Below are 15,730 nucleotides of genomic sequence, written 5' to 3'. Positions count from 1 at the left end.
CATACTGATATCCGTTTATTATTATATTTCTTATAATTAACATTTTAATTTACCGTTAGAAACAACCAAAGTATTAGTAGCCTTAGCTTTACATAGTAACCTTAGATAACGGTATATTGATTCATAGTCCCTGTGGATTCGATATCTTGTAAAACTATACGACACGACTGTGCACTTGAAGTTATCAGATTTATAGACACGTAAAGTCACGATTAAGTTTTTGGCGTCGTTGCCGGGGACTATTTATGTCGATATCGTAACTCACTGTTACATCGTAGGGACTAGGGCAATTATGTTCCTTTTCTTTGAGCGATTGTATTCCAAATACTCGTTTACAAGGAGGGGAATTAATATAAGGAATTAACGAAATCGAAGGTTTTATTAACGTAAGACGTCGAGTTTATCATCTTCCCGAAGTAGCACCAATTCCACTGTCTCAGGACTTGATCCTTGCTAATCAACTAACTCCGAAGTTAGAGATGGCTGCTCTTCGTCCTCTTAGAGACTATGCCGCTCCTTCACGAGCTGAACCGCACTTAAGTATCGCATCACCTACGATTGAGGCAAACAATTTCAAAATGAAACCTTCACTGGTGCAAGCTGTCCAACAGAACCAATTCTCTGGAAGCCCTGCATACGATCCTAATCTCCATTTATCTGTGTTCATGCAATACGCCAACACTGTCAAAGCTAACAATGTTAGTCCCGAAACTATTCGTTCCCGCCTAGCAAAACTGCTATGCTAAGAGGTCAAATCAAAGGATTTACCCAAAAAGACAACGAATCACTCTTCGAAGCTTGGGAGCGATATAAGGACGTGCTAAGACTATGCCCTAATCATGGACTCGAACCATGGCTGATCATCCATACCTTTTATGATGGTCTACTTTATAACACTAAAATGACTATAGATGCCATTGCTGGCGGAGCTCTGATGGACAAACCTCATGATGAAGCATATAACCTCATAAAAACATGGCACAGAACCATTATCAATGGGGAGGAGAACGAACCGCTGTAGAGAAAACCCAAACCAAAGGAGGAATGTACGAAGTAAGTGGTATAGACCGCGTTAACGCTAAAGTAGACACTTTAACTCAAAATATTGAGAACTTAACCATCACTCCTGCAACCACCGCGACTGCTTTAGCACCTAACTGCAAGATATGTGGATTAGCTGGACATGTCGTTGCTGAATGCCAACTTCTGATTGGTATTCCATCTGATCAAGTGAACTACGCTAAGGGAAACCCTTACTCAAACACGTACAAACCTGGATGGAAGAACCATCCGAACTTTTCGTATGAGAACAACAATGCATTGTACGCTCCTAGACAAGCACCTGCTGTCCCACCTGACTATCAAAAAGTGCCCATAAATGCTCCAAATGCCCCTAGGAAGTCGAATCTAGAAATCATGATGGAAAACTTTATAGCTTCCCAACAACAAACTAACCAGGACTCCCGAAATCAAAACATTCACAATAATGAGTACCTAAAACAACTAGCAAACAAAGTAGACACTTTAGCTACGCATAACAAAATGCTAGAAACAGAAATTTCCCAAGTAGCTCAACAACAAGCGCCTACTGCTACTCCTGCTAGCACGTTTCCTGCTCAACCACAACTTAATCCTAAAGGACATGCGAATGCGATTACACTGCAAAGTGGAACAAATTACGATGGACCTATCGTTCCTAGAACTCAAAACGCACCCATGTCACAACAAGAGCCAAAGGAAACCAAAAAGACATCAACTGATGACCAACCCATTAAGACAAACGAAAACAACACCGAAGTGGAATCTGAAAAAGAGAAACCTTATGTACCACCACCTCCTTATAAGCCACATATTCCTTACCCTCAAAGATTAGCTAAATCTAAAACTGAAGCGCAATTTAAAAAGTTTGTAGAACTTCTAAAACAGTTAAACATAACCATACCTTTCACATAAGCTATAACCTAAATGCCTTCATATGCTAAATTTCTAAAAGAAATTCTTTCAAACAAAAAGAAACTCGAGGATAACGAAACTGTAACGCTTACCGCACAATGAAGTGCCATCATTCAAAATAACCTGCCTCCCAAACTAAAAGATCCTGATAGTTTCTCCATACCTTGTGTAATAGGAAAAACTATTACCAATAAAGCCTTATGCGATTTAGGAGCTAGTATTAGTCTGATGCCTCTTTCAACCTATAAGAAACTAAACATAGGCGAGCTTAAATCAACAAGGATGTCTCTTCAACTAGTTGACCGTTCAGTTAAATATCCCGTAGGAATGTTGGAAAATATCCCTGTGCGAGTAGGTCAATTCTACATCCCAACTGATTTTATCATCATGGATATTCAAGAAGATTCCAACATCCCAATCATACTAGGAAGACCATTCTTAGCGACTGCTGATGCAATCATAGATGTTAAACGAGGAAAACTAACCTTCGAAGTAGGAGAAGAAAAGATTGAATTTATTCTATCTCACTTCTTAAAAGCACCCGCAATTGACGACACATGCTGTTTCATAGATATCATAGACGAATGCGTCAGAGAAACAAAAACAGAACCACTCGAAAACACTGAAATCCTAGAAATCCCTATAACCGAAACACCCGACGATAACATGCAAGAAGAAAACCAAAACTTAAGTTTAAACGAATGTTTAGCATTAACACCTGATCCTACACTTGCTTCAAATAAATTGACTGACGAACTCAAGACGCTTCCTAAAAACCTAAGATATGAATTCCTAGACATCAAACTCGAAAGACCTGTAATAATCAATGCTGACTTAGGACCGATCGAAACCGAAAAATTGTTAGAAGTCCTAAGGAAATATCCGACAACTTTAGGCTATAAGATATCTGACCTCAAGGAAATTAGCCCCTCTGTTTGTATGCATCGAATTATGCTTGAGGAAGACTCGAAACCCTCTAGAGAACACCAGAGGAGACTCAACCCGATTATGAGCGAAGTGGTTAGAAAAGAAGTCTTAAAACTTTCAGAAGCTGGAATAATATACCCCATATTCGATAACAAATGGGTTAGCCCAGTTCATGTAGTGCATAAAAAAAGGAAGAGTCACGGTGATTAAAAATGAGAAAGGCGAAACTATAACCAAAAAAGTTGAATCTGGTTGGCGAATGTGCATAGATTATAGAAGTTAAATAAAGCCACTTGTAAAGACCATTTCCCCTGCCATTCATAGATCAAATATTAGAACGCTTAGCTAGACATTCTCACTTCTGTTACTTAGATGGTTACTCTGGTTTCTTCTAAATCCCAATCTACCCTGATGACCAAGAGAAAACAACTTTCACTTGCCCATTTGGAACCTTTGCCTACCGACGAATGCCATTCGGTTTATGTAACGAACCTGCGACATTTCAAAGATGTATGATGGCAATATTCACCGACTTTCTCGATAATATCATGGAAGTCTTTATGGACGACTTCTTCGTATGTGGAAAAAGTTTCGAGGGATGTCTTGCGAATTTAGAAAAAGTTCTCGAACGTTGCGTGAAGGTTAACTTAGTTTTAAATTGGGAAAAATGCCACTTTATGGTACAAGAAGGGATTGTACTAGGACATATTGTGTCAAACAGAGGAATTGAAGTAGATAGAGATAAAATAGAAGTTATTAAAAATCTTCAACCTCCAAAGACCGTAAGAGAGATACGAAGTTTCTTAGGACACGCTGGTTTTTACCGACGCTTCATCAAGGACTTCTCAAAGATAACTAAACCTTTAATCGAATTATTAATGAAAGACGCCGATTTCATCTTTGATAACAAGTGTTTAAAAGCCTTCATTACCCTTAAGAAAGCATTAATCTCCGCACCCATTATGCAATCCCCCGATTGGACTGGACCATTCGAAATAATGTGTGACACAAGTGATTACAATGTAGGCGCCGTCCTAGGTCAACGAAAGGATAAGAAACTTCACGTCATTTAGTATGAAATAGAACTATGGATGAAGCTCAATTGAATTATGCTACAACCGAAAAAGAGATTTTAGCTGTAGTATTTGTCTTAGATAAATTCCGCTCCTATCTAGTAGGAGCTAAAATAATCATATACACCGACCACGCCGCTATTAGATACTTACTAACTAAAATGGACGCTAAATCGAGACTCTTAAGATGGATATTGCTATTGCAAGAATTCAATTTAGAAACAGAAAACCTAGAACCTGAAATCGTACCTATTAACGACAATTTTCCTTACGATAAGCTTATCGCTCAAATAGAAAGAAACGCTTCCAACGAACCTGTCGCAACCACCATTGCCATGACCATTACACCTTGGTATGCGGATTTCGTAAACTATTTAGCCACTGGTTTACTCCCTCGTGATTTAAGTTACCAACAGAAGAAGAAATTCTTCCACGACATAAAACAATACTATTGGGATGACCCTCTTCTTTTCAAGAGAGGCCTCGATGGAATCTTTAGACGTTGTGTACCCGAGGAAGAAATAGGAAGTATAATAACACAGTGCCATTCAGCTCCATATGAAGGTCATGCAAGCACGTCTAAAACTTGCACAAAGATCCTCCAATATGGACTCTATTGGCCTAACCTGTGTTAAGACGTTCACTTTGCCATTACAAACTGTGATAGTCCACTCTTCAAAAACGTGGACTATCAAATGCAATTTTTGAAATTTCTTTCCCTTCTCCAAAAACGTGGAATATCATATGCAATTTCTTATATTTCTTTCTCTTCTCCAAAAATGTGGACTATCATATGCAATTTCTAGAATTTATTTTCCTTCTCCAAAAATGTGGACTATCATATGCAATTTCAGGAATTTCATTCCCTTCTCTAAAAACGCGGACTATCATATGTGATTTCTGGAATTTCTTTCCCTTCTTAAAAAAACGTGGACTATCATATGCAATTTCTGAAATTTCTTTCTCTTCAAAAACGTGGACTATCATATGCCACTTCAAGAATTTCTTTCCCTTCTTCAAATACGTGAACTATCATATGCAATTTATGAAATTTCTTTCTCTTCTCCAAAAACGTGGACTATCATATGAGATTTCTGGAATTTCTTTCCCTTCTTCAAAAATGTGACTATCATATGCAATTTCTGAAATTTCTTTCTCTTCTCAAAAAACATGGACTATCATATGCGATTTCTGGAATTTCTTTCCCTTTTTCAAATACGTGGACTATCATATGAAATTTCAGAAATTTCTTACTCTTCTCCAAATACGTGGACTATCATATGCGATATCTGGAATTTCTTTACCTTCCCCAAAAACATGGACTATCGTATGCAATTTATGTAATTTCTTTCTCTTCTTCAAAAATGTGGACTATCATATGCAATTTCTGAAATTTCTTTCTCTTCTCTAAAAACATGGACTATCATATGCGATTTCTGGAATTTCTTTCCCTTCTTCAAATACGTGGACTATCATATGATCTTTCTGAAATTTCTTTCTCTTGTCCAAAAACGTGGACTCTCATATGCGACTTCTGGAATTTCTTTCCCTTCTCCAAAAACGTGGACTATCATATGCAATTTCTGAAATTTCTTTCTCTTCTCCAAAAACGTGGACTATCATATGCAATTTCTGGAATTTTTTTCTCTTCTCCAAAAACGTGGACTATCAGATGCAATTTTTAATATTTCTTTCACTTCTCCAAATACGTGGACTATCATATGCGATATCTGGAATTTCTTTAACTTCTCCGAAAACATGGACTACCGTATGCAATTTATGGAATTTCTTTCTCTTCTTCAAATAGGTGCACTATCATATGCAATTTCATAAAATTTCTTTCTCTTCTCCAAAAAACGTGGACTATCATATGCAATTTCTGGAATTTCTTTGCCTTCTCCAAAATCGTGGACCATCATATGCAATTTTTCTGAAATTTCTTTCTCTTCACCAAAAACGTGGACTATCATATGTGATTTCTGGAATTTATTTCCCTTTTCCAAAAACCTGGACGATCATATGCAATTTATGGAAGTTCTTTCTCTTCTTCAAAAACGTGGACTATCAAATGCAATTTTTGAAATTTCTTTCCCTTCTCCGAAAACGTGGAATATCATATGCAATTTCTTATATTTCTTTCTCTTCTCCAAAAATGTGGCCTATCATATGCAATTTCTAGAATTTCTTTTCCTTCTCCAAAAATGTGGACTATCATATGCAGTTTCAGGAATTTCATTCCCTTCTCTAAAAACGCGGACTATCATATGCGATTTCTAGAATTTCTTTCCCTTCTCCAAAAACGTGGACTATCATATGCAATTTTTGGAATTTCTTTCCCTTTCTCAAAAATATGGACAATCATATGCAATTTATGAAATTTCTTTCTCTTCTCCAAAAACATGGACTATCATATATGATTTTTCGAATTTCGTCACTTTCTCCAAAAGTATGGACTATCATATGGCATTTATGAAATTTCTTTCTCTTCTCCAAAAACGTGGACTATCATATGCAATTTCTGGAGTTTCTTTGCCTTCTCCAAAAACGTGGACTATCATATGCAATTTCTGAAATTTCTTTCTCTTCTCCAAAAACGTGGACTATCATATGCGATTTCTGGAATTTATTTCCCTTTTCCAAAAACCTGGACTATCATATGCAATTTATGGAAGTTCTTTCTCTTCTTCAAAATCGTGGACTATCAAATGCAATTTTTGAAATTTCTTTCCCTTCTCCGAAAACGTGGAATATCATATGCAATTTCTTATATTTCTTTCTCTTCTCCATAAATGTGGACTATCATATGCAATTTCTAGAATTTCTTTTCCTACTCCAAAAATGTGGACTATCATATGCAATTTCTGGAATTTCTTTCCCTTCTTAAAAAAACGTGGACTATCATATGCAATTTCTGAAATTTCTTTCTCTTCTCCAAAATCGTGGACTATCATATAAGATTTCTGGAATTTCTTTCCCTTCTTCAAATACGTGGACTATCATATCCAATTTCTGAAATTTCTTTTACTTCGCCAAAAACATGGACTATCATATGCAATTTCTGAAATTTCTTTCTCTTCTCCAAAAACGTGGACTATCATATGCGATTTCTGGAATTTCTTTCCATTCTTCAAATACGTGGACTATCACATGCAATTTCTGAAATTTCTTTCTCTTCTCCAAAAACGTGGACTATCATATGAGATTTCTGGAATTTCTTTCCCTTCTTCATAAATGTGGACTATCATATGCAATTTCTGAAATTTCTTTCTCTTCTGCAAAAACGTGGACTATCATATGCGATTTCTGGAATTTCTTTCCCTTCTTCAAATATGTGGACTATCATATGCAATTTCAGAAATTTCTTTCTCTTCTCCAAATACGTGGACTATCATATGCGATATCTGGAATTTCTTTACCTTCCCCGAAAACATGGACTATCGTAAGCAATTTATGTAATTTCTTTCTCTTCTTCAAAAATATGGACTATCATATGCAATTTCTGAAATTTTTTTCTCTTCTCTAAAAACATGGACTATCATATGCGATTTCTGGAATTTCTTTCCCTTCTTCAAATACGTGGACTATCATAAGCAATTTCTGTAATTTCTTTCTCTTGTCCAAAAACGTGAACTCTCATATGCAATTTCTGGAATTTCTTTTCCTTCTCCAAAAACGTGGACTATCATATGCAATTTCTGAAATTTCTTTCTCTTCTCCAAAAACGTGGACTATCATATGCAATTTCTGGAATTTTTTTCTCTTCTCTAAAAACGTGGACTATCAGATGCAATTTTTAATATTTCTTTCACTTCTCCAAATACGTGGACTATCATATGCGATATCTGGAGTTTCTTTAACTTCTCCGAAAACATGGACTATCGTATGCAATTTATGGAATTTCTTTCTCTTCTTCAAATACGTGGACTATCATATGCGGTTTCTGGAATTTCTTAAATTTATTTCTCTTCTCCAACAAACGTGGACTATCATATGCGATTTCTGGAATTTCTTTCCCTTCTCCAACAACGTGGACTATCATATGCAATTTTTGGAATTTCTTTCTCTTCTTCAAAAAATGTGGACAATCATATGCAATTTATGAAATTTCTTTCTCTTCTCCAAAAACATGGACTATCATATACGATTTTTCGAATTTCGTCCCCTTCTCCAAAAGTATGGACTATCATATGGCATTTATGAAATTTCTTTCTCTTCTCCAAAAACGTGGACTATCATATGCAATTTCTGGAATTTCTTTGCCTTCTCCAAAAACATGGACTATCGTATGCAATTTCTGAAATTTCTTTCTCTTCTCCAAAAACGTGGACTATCATATGCAATTTATGGAATTTATTTCCCTTTTCCAAAAACCTGGACTATCATATGCAATTTATGGAAATTCTTTCTCTTCTTCAAAAACGTGGACTATCAAATGCAATTTTTGAAATTTCTTTCCCTTCTCCAAAAACGTGGAATATCATATGCAATTTCTTATATTTCTTTCTCTTCTCCAAAAATGTGGACTATCATATGCAATTTCTAGAATTTCTTTTCCTTCTCCAAAAATGTGGACTATCATATGCAATTTCAGGAATTTCGTTTCCTTCTCTAAAAACACGGACTATCATATGTGATTTATGGAATTTCTTTCCCTTCTTAAAAAAACATGGACTATCATATGCAATTTCTGAAATTTCTTTCTCTTCTCCAAAAACGTGGACTATCAAATGCGATTTCTGGAATTTCTTTCCCTTCTTCAAATAAGTGGACCATCATATGCAATTTCTGAAATTTCTTTCTTTTCTCCAAAAACGTGGACTATCATATGCTATTTCTGGAATTTCTTTCCATTCTTCAAATACGTGGACTATCATATGCAATTTCTGAAATTTCTTTCTCTTCTCCAAAAATGTGGACTATCATATGAGAATTCTGGAATTTCTTTCCCTTCTTCAAAAATAAGGACTATCATATGCAATTTCTGTAATTTCTTTCTCTTCTCCAAAAACGTGGACTATCATATGCTATTTCTGGAATTTCTTTCCCTTCTTCAAATACGTGGACTATCATATGCAATTTCAGAAATTTCTTTCTCTTCTCCAAATACGTGGACTATCATATGCGATATCTGGAATTTCTTTACCTTCCCCGAAAACATGGACTATCGTAAGCAATTTATGTAATTTCTTTCTCTTCTTCAAAAATATGGACTATCATATGCAATTTCTGAAATTTTTTTCTCTTCTCTAAAAACATGGACTATCATATGCGATTTCTGGAATTTCTTTCCCTTCTTCAAATACGTGGACTATCATAAGCAATTTCTGTAATTTCTTTCTCTTGTCCAAAAACGTGGACTCTCATATGCAATTTCTGGAATTTCTTTTCCTACTCAAAAAACGTGGACTATCATATGCAATTTCTGAAATTTCTTTCTCTTCTCCAAAAACGTGGACTATCATATGCAATTTCTGGAATTTTTTTCTCTTCTCTAAAAACGTGGACTATCAGATGCAATTTTTAATATTTCTTTCACTTCTCCAAATACGTGGACTATCATATGCGATATCTGGAGTTTCTTTAACTTCTCCGAAAACATGGACTATCGTATGCAATTTATGGAATTTCTTTCTCTTCTTCAAATACGTGGACTATCATTTGCGGTTTCTGGAATTTCTTAAATTTATTTCTCTTCTCCAACAAACGTGGACTATCATATGCGATTTCCGGAATTTCTTTCCCTTCTCCAACAACGTGGACTATCATATGCAATTTTTGGAATTTCTTTCTCTTCTTCAAAAAATGTGGACAATCATATGCAATTTATGAAATTTCTTTCTCTTCTCCAAAAACATGGACTATCATATACGATTTTTCGAATTTCGTCCCCTTCTCCAAAAGTATGGACTATCATATGGCATTTATGAAATTTCTTTCTCTTCTCCAAAAACGTGGACTATCATATGCAATTTCTGGAGTTTCTTTGCCTTCTCCAAAAACGTGGACTATCATATGCAATTTCTGAAATTTCTTTCTCTTCTCCAAAAACGTGGACTATCATATGCGATTTCTGGAATTTATTTCCCTTTTCCAAAAACCTGGACTATCATATGCAATTTATGGAAGTTCTTTCTCTTCTTCAAAATCGTGGACTATCAAATGCAATTTTTGAAATTTCTTTCCCTTCTCCGAAAACGTGGAATATCATATGCAATTTCTTATATTTCTTTCTCTTCTCCATAAATGTGGACTATCATATGCAATTTCTAGAATTTCTTTTCCTACTCCAAAAATGTGGACTATCATATGCAATTTCTGGAATTTCTTTCCCTTCTTAAAAAAACGTGGACTATCATATGCAATTTCTGAAATTTCTTTCTCTTCTCCAAAATCGTGGACTATCATATAAGATTTCTGGAATTTCTTTCCCTTCTTCAAATACGTGGACTATCATATCCAATTTCTGAAATTTCTTTTACTTCGCCAAAAACATGGACTATCATATGCAATTTCTGAAATTTCTTTCTCTTCTCCAAAAACGTGGACTATCATATGCGATTTCTGGAATTTCTTTCCATTCTTCAAATACGTGGACTATCACATGCAATTTCTGAAATTTCTTTCTCTTCTCCAAAAACGTGGACTATCATATGAGATTTCTGGAATTTCTTTCCCTTCTTCATAAATGTGGACTATCATATGCAATTTCTGAAATTTCTTTCTCTTCTGCAAAAACGTGGACTATCATATGCGATTTCTGGAATTTCTTTCCCTTCTTCAAATATGTGGACTATCATATGCAATCTCAGAAATTTCTTTCTCTTCTCCAAATACGTGGACTATCATATGCGATATCTGGAATTTCTTTACCTTCCCCGAAAACATGGACTATCGTAAGCAATTTATGTAATTTCTTTCTCTTCTTCAAAAATATGGACTATCATATGCAATTTCTGAAATTTTTTTCTCTTCTCTAAAAACATGGACTATCATATGCGATTTCTGGAATTTCTTTCCCTTCTTCAAATACGTGGACTATCATAAGCAATTTCTGTAATTTCTTTCTCTTGTCCAAAAACGTGAACTCTCATATGCAATTTCTGGAATTTCTTTTCCTTCTCCAAAAACGTGGACTATCATATGCAATTTCTGAAATTTCTTTCTCTTCTCCAAAAACGTGGACTATCATATGCAATTTCTGGAATTTTTTTCTCTTCTCTAAAAACGTGGACTATCAGATGCAATTTTTAATATTTCTTTCACTTCTCCAAATACGTGGACTATCATATGCGATATCTGGAGTTTCTTTAACTTCTCCGAAAACATGGACTATCGTATGCAATTTATGGAATTTCTTTCTCTTCTTCAAATACGTGGACTATCATATGCGGTTTCTGGAATTTCTTAAATTTATTTCTCTTCTCCAACAAACGTGGACTATCATATGCGATTTCTGGAATTTCTTTCCCTTCTCCAACAACGTGGACTATCATATGCAATTTTTGGAATTTCTTTCTCTTCTTCAAAAAATGTGGACAATCATATGCAATTTATGAAATTTCTTTCTCTTCTCCAAAAACATGGACTATCATATACGATTTTTCGAATTTCGTCCCCTTCTCCAAAAGTATGGACTATCATATGGCATTTATGAAATTTCTTTCTCTTCTCCAAAAACGTGGACTATCATATGCAATTTCTGGAATTTCTTTGCCTTCTCCAAAAACATGGACTATCGTATGCAATTTCTGAAATTTCTTTCTCTTCTCCAAAAACGTGGACTATCATATGCAATTTATGGAATTTATTTCCCTTTTCCAAAAACCTGGACTATCATATGCAATTTATGGAAATTCTTTCTCTTCTTCAAAAACGTGGACTATCAAATGCAATTTTTGAAATTTCTTTCCCTTCTCCAAAAACGTGGAATATCATATGCAATTTCTTATATTTCTTTCTCTTCTCCAAAAATGTGGACTATCATATGCAATTTCTAGAATTTCTTTTCCTTCTCCAAAAATGTGGACTATCATATGCAATTTCAGGAATTTCGTTTCCTTCTATAAAAACACGGACTATCATATGTGATTTATGGAATTTCTTTCCCTTCTTAAAAAAACATGGACTATCATATGCAATTTCTGAAATTTCTTTCTCTTCTCCAAAAACGTGGACTATCAAATGCGATTTCTGGAATTTCTTTCCCTTCTTCAAATAAGTGGACCATCATATGCAATTTCTGAAATTTCTTTCTTTTCTCCAAAAACGTGGACTATCATATGCTATTTCTGGAATTTCTTTCCATTCTTCAAATACGTGGACTATCATATGCAATTTCTGAAATTTCTTTCTCTTCTCCAAAAATGTGGACTATCATATGAGAATTCTGGAATTTCTTTCCCTTCTTCAAAAATAAGGACTATCATATGCAATTTCTGTAATTTCTTTCTCTTCTCCAAAAACGTGGACTATCATATGCTATTTCTGGAATTTCTTTCCCTTCTTCAAATACGTGGACTATCATATGCAATTTCAGAAATTTCTTTCTCTTCTCCAAATACGTGGACTATCATATGCGATATCTGGAATTTCTTTACCTTCCCCGAAAACATGGACTATCGTAAGCAATTTATGTAATTTCTTTCTCTTCTTCAAAAATATGGACTATCATATGCAATTTCTGAAATTTTTTTCTCTTCTCTAAAAACATGGACTATCATATGCGATTTCTGGAATTTCTTTCCCTTCTTCAAATACGTGGACTATCATAAGCAATTTCTGTAATTTCTTTCTCTTGTCCAAAAACGTGGACTCTCATATGCAATTTCTGGAATTTCTTTTCCTACTCAAAAAACGTGGACTATCATATGCAATTTCTGAAATTTCTTTCTCTTCTCCAAAAACGTGGACTATCATATGCAATTTCTGGAATTTTTTTCTCTTCTCTAAAAACGTGGACTATCAGATGCAATTTTTAATATTTCTTTCACTTCTCCAAATACGTGGACTATCATATGCGATATCTGGAGTTTCTTTAACTTCTCCGAAAACATGGACTATCGTATGCAATTTATGGAATTTCTTTCTCTTCTTCAAATACGTGGACTATCATTTGCGGTTTCTGGAATTTCTTAAATTTATTTCTCTTCTCCAACAAACGTGGACTATCATATGCGATTTCCGGAATTTCTTTCCCTTCTCCAACAACGTGGACTATCATATGCAATTTTTGGAATTTCTTTCTCTTCTTCAAAAAATGTGGACAATCATATGCAATTTATGAAATTTCTTTCTCTTCTCCAAAAACATGGACTATCATATACGATTTTTCGAATTTCGTCCCCTTCTCCAAAAGTATGGACTATCATATGGCATTTATGAAATTTCTTTCTCTTCTCCAAAAACGTGGACTATCATATGCAATTTCTGGAATTTCTTTGCCTTCTCCAAAAACATGGACTATCGTATGCAATTTCTGAAATTTCTTTCTCTTCTCCAAAAACGTGGACTATCATATGCAATTTCTGGAATTTATTTCCCTTTTCCAAAAACCTGGACTATCATATGCAATTTATGGAAATTCTTTCTCTTCTTCAAAAACGTGGACTATCAAATGCAATTTTTGAAATTTCTTTCCCTTCTCCAAAAACGTGGAATATCATATGCAATTTCTTATATTTCTTTCTCTTCTCCAAAAATGTGGACTATCATATGCAATTTCTAGAATTTCTTTTCCTTCTCCAAAAATGTGGACTATCATATGCAATTTCAGGAATTTCGTTTCCTTCTCTAAAAACACGGACTATCATATGTGATTTATGGAATTTCTTTCCCTTCTTAAAAAAACATGGACTATCATATGCAATTTCTGAAATTTCTTTCTCTTCTCCAAAAACGTGGACTATCAAATGCGATTTCTGGAATTTCTTTCCCTTCTTCAAATAAGTGGACCATCATATGCAATTTCTGAAATTTCTTTCTTTTCTCCAAAAACGTGGACTATCATATGCTATTTCTGGAATTTCTTTCCATTCTTCAAATACGTGGACTATCATATGCAATTTCTGAAATTTCTTTCTCTTCTCCAAAAATGTGGACTATCATATGAGAATTCTGGAATTTCTTTCCCTTCTTCAAAAATGTGGACTATCATATGCAATTTCTGTAATTTCTTTCTCTTCTCCAAAAACGTGGACTATCATATGCAATTTCTGGAATTTCTTTCCCTTCTTCAAATACGTGGACTATCATATGCAATTTCAGAAATTTCTTTCTCTTCTCCAAATACGTGGACTATCATATGCGATATCTGGAATTTCTTTACCTTCCCCGAAAACATGGACTATCGTAAGCAATTTATGTAATTTCTTTCTCTTCTTCAAAAATATGGACTATCATATGCAATTTCTGAAATTTTTTTCTCTTCTCTAAAAACATGGACTATCATATGCGATTTCTGGAATTTCTTTCCCTTCTTCAAATACGTGGACTATCATAAGCAATTTCTGTAATTTCTTTCTCTTGTCCAAAAACGTGGACTCTCATATGCAATTTCTGGAATTTCTTTTCCTTCTCAAAAAACGTGGACTATCATATGCAATTTCTGAAATTTCTTTCTCTTCTCCAAAAACGTGGACCATCATATGCAATTTCTGGAATTTTTTCTCTTCTCTAAAAACGTGGACTATCAGATGCAATTTTTAATATTTCTTTCACTTCTCCAAATACGTGGACTATCATATGCGATATCTGGAGTTTCTTTAACTTCTCCGAAAACATGGACTATCGTATGCAATTAATGGAATTTCTTTCTCTTCTTCAAATACGTGGACTATCATATGCGGTTTCTGGAATTTCTTAAATTTATTTCTCTTCTCCAACAAACGTGGACTATCATATGCGATTTCTGGAATTTCTTTCCCTTCTCCAACAACGTGGACTATCATATGCAATTTTTGGAATTTCTTTCTCTTCTTCAAAAAATGTGGACAATCATATGCAATTTATGAAATTTCTTTCTCTTCTCCAAAAACATGGACTATCATATACGATTTTTCGAATTTCGTCCCCTTCTCCAAAAGTATGGACTATCATATGGCATTTATGAAATTTCTTTCTCTTCTCCAAAAACGTGGACTATCATATGCAATTTCTGGAATTTCTTTGCCTTCTCCAAAAACATGGACTATCGTATGCAATTTCTGAAATTTCTTTCTCTTCTCCAAAAACGTGGACTATCAAATGCAATTTTAGAAATTTCTTTCCCTTCTCCAAAAACGTGGAATATCATATGCAATTTCTTATATTTCTTTCTCTTCTCCAAAAATGTGGACTATCATATGCAATTTCTAGAATTTCTTTTCCTTCTCCAAAAATGTGGACTATCATATGCAATTTCAGGAATTTCGTTTCCTTCTCTAAAAACACGGACTATCATATGTGATTTATGGAATTTCTTTCCCTTCTTAAAAAAACATGGACTATCATATGCAATTTCTGAAATTTCTTTCTCTTCTCCAAAAACGTGGACTATCAAATGCGATTTCTGGAATTTCTTTCCCTTCTTCAAATAAGTGGACCATCATATGCAATTTCTGAAATTTCTTTCTTTTCTCCAAAAACGTGGACTATCATATGCTATTTCTGGAATTTCTTTCCATTCTTCAAATACGTGGACTATCATATGCAATTTCTGAAATTTCTTTCTCTTCTCCAAAAATGTGGACTATCATATGAGAATTCTGGAATTTCTTTCCCTTCTTCAAAAATGTGGACCT

At 34.5% G+C, this 15,730-nt stretch overlaps 1 non-coding gene across 1 annotated transcript; it reads right to left on the bottom strand.

Annotated features, from left to right (window-relative positions):
* Positions 1–739: 739 nt before the first annotated feature.
* LOC131636689 (small nucleolar RNA R71) lies at positions 740–846 on the bottom strand. Its single transcript, XR_009294137.1, has one exon. It is a non-coding gene; the product is annotated as a small nucleolar RNA R71 (small nucleolar RNA).
* Between the last annotated feature and the right edge of the window lie 14,884 nt (positions 847–15,730).

The sequence above is a fragment of the Vicia villosa genome, unplaced genomic scaffold (assembly GCF_029867415.1).
Source record: "Vicia villosa cultivar HV-30 ecotype Madison, WI unplaced genomic scaffold, Vvil1.0 ctg.001801F_1_1, whole genome shotgun sequence".
In the NCBI taxonomy this organism is placed as follows: Eukaryota; Viridiplantae; Streptophyta; class Magnoliopsida; order Fabales; family Fabaceae; genus Vicia; species Vicia villosa.
The sequence above is the reverse complement of the archived record's forward strand: the minus strand, read 5'-3'. Positions and strand labels throughout refer to the sequence as shown.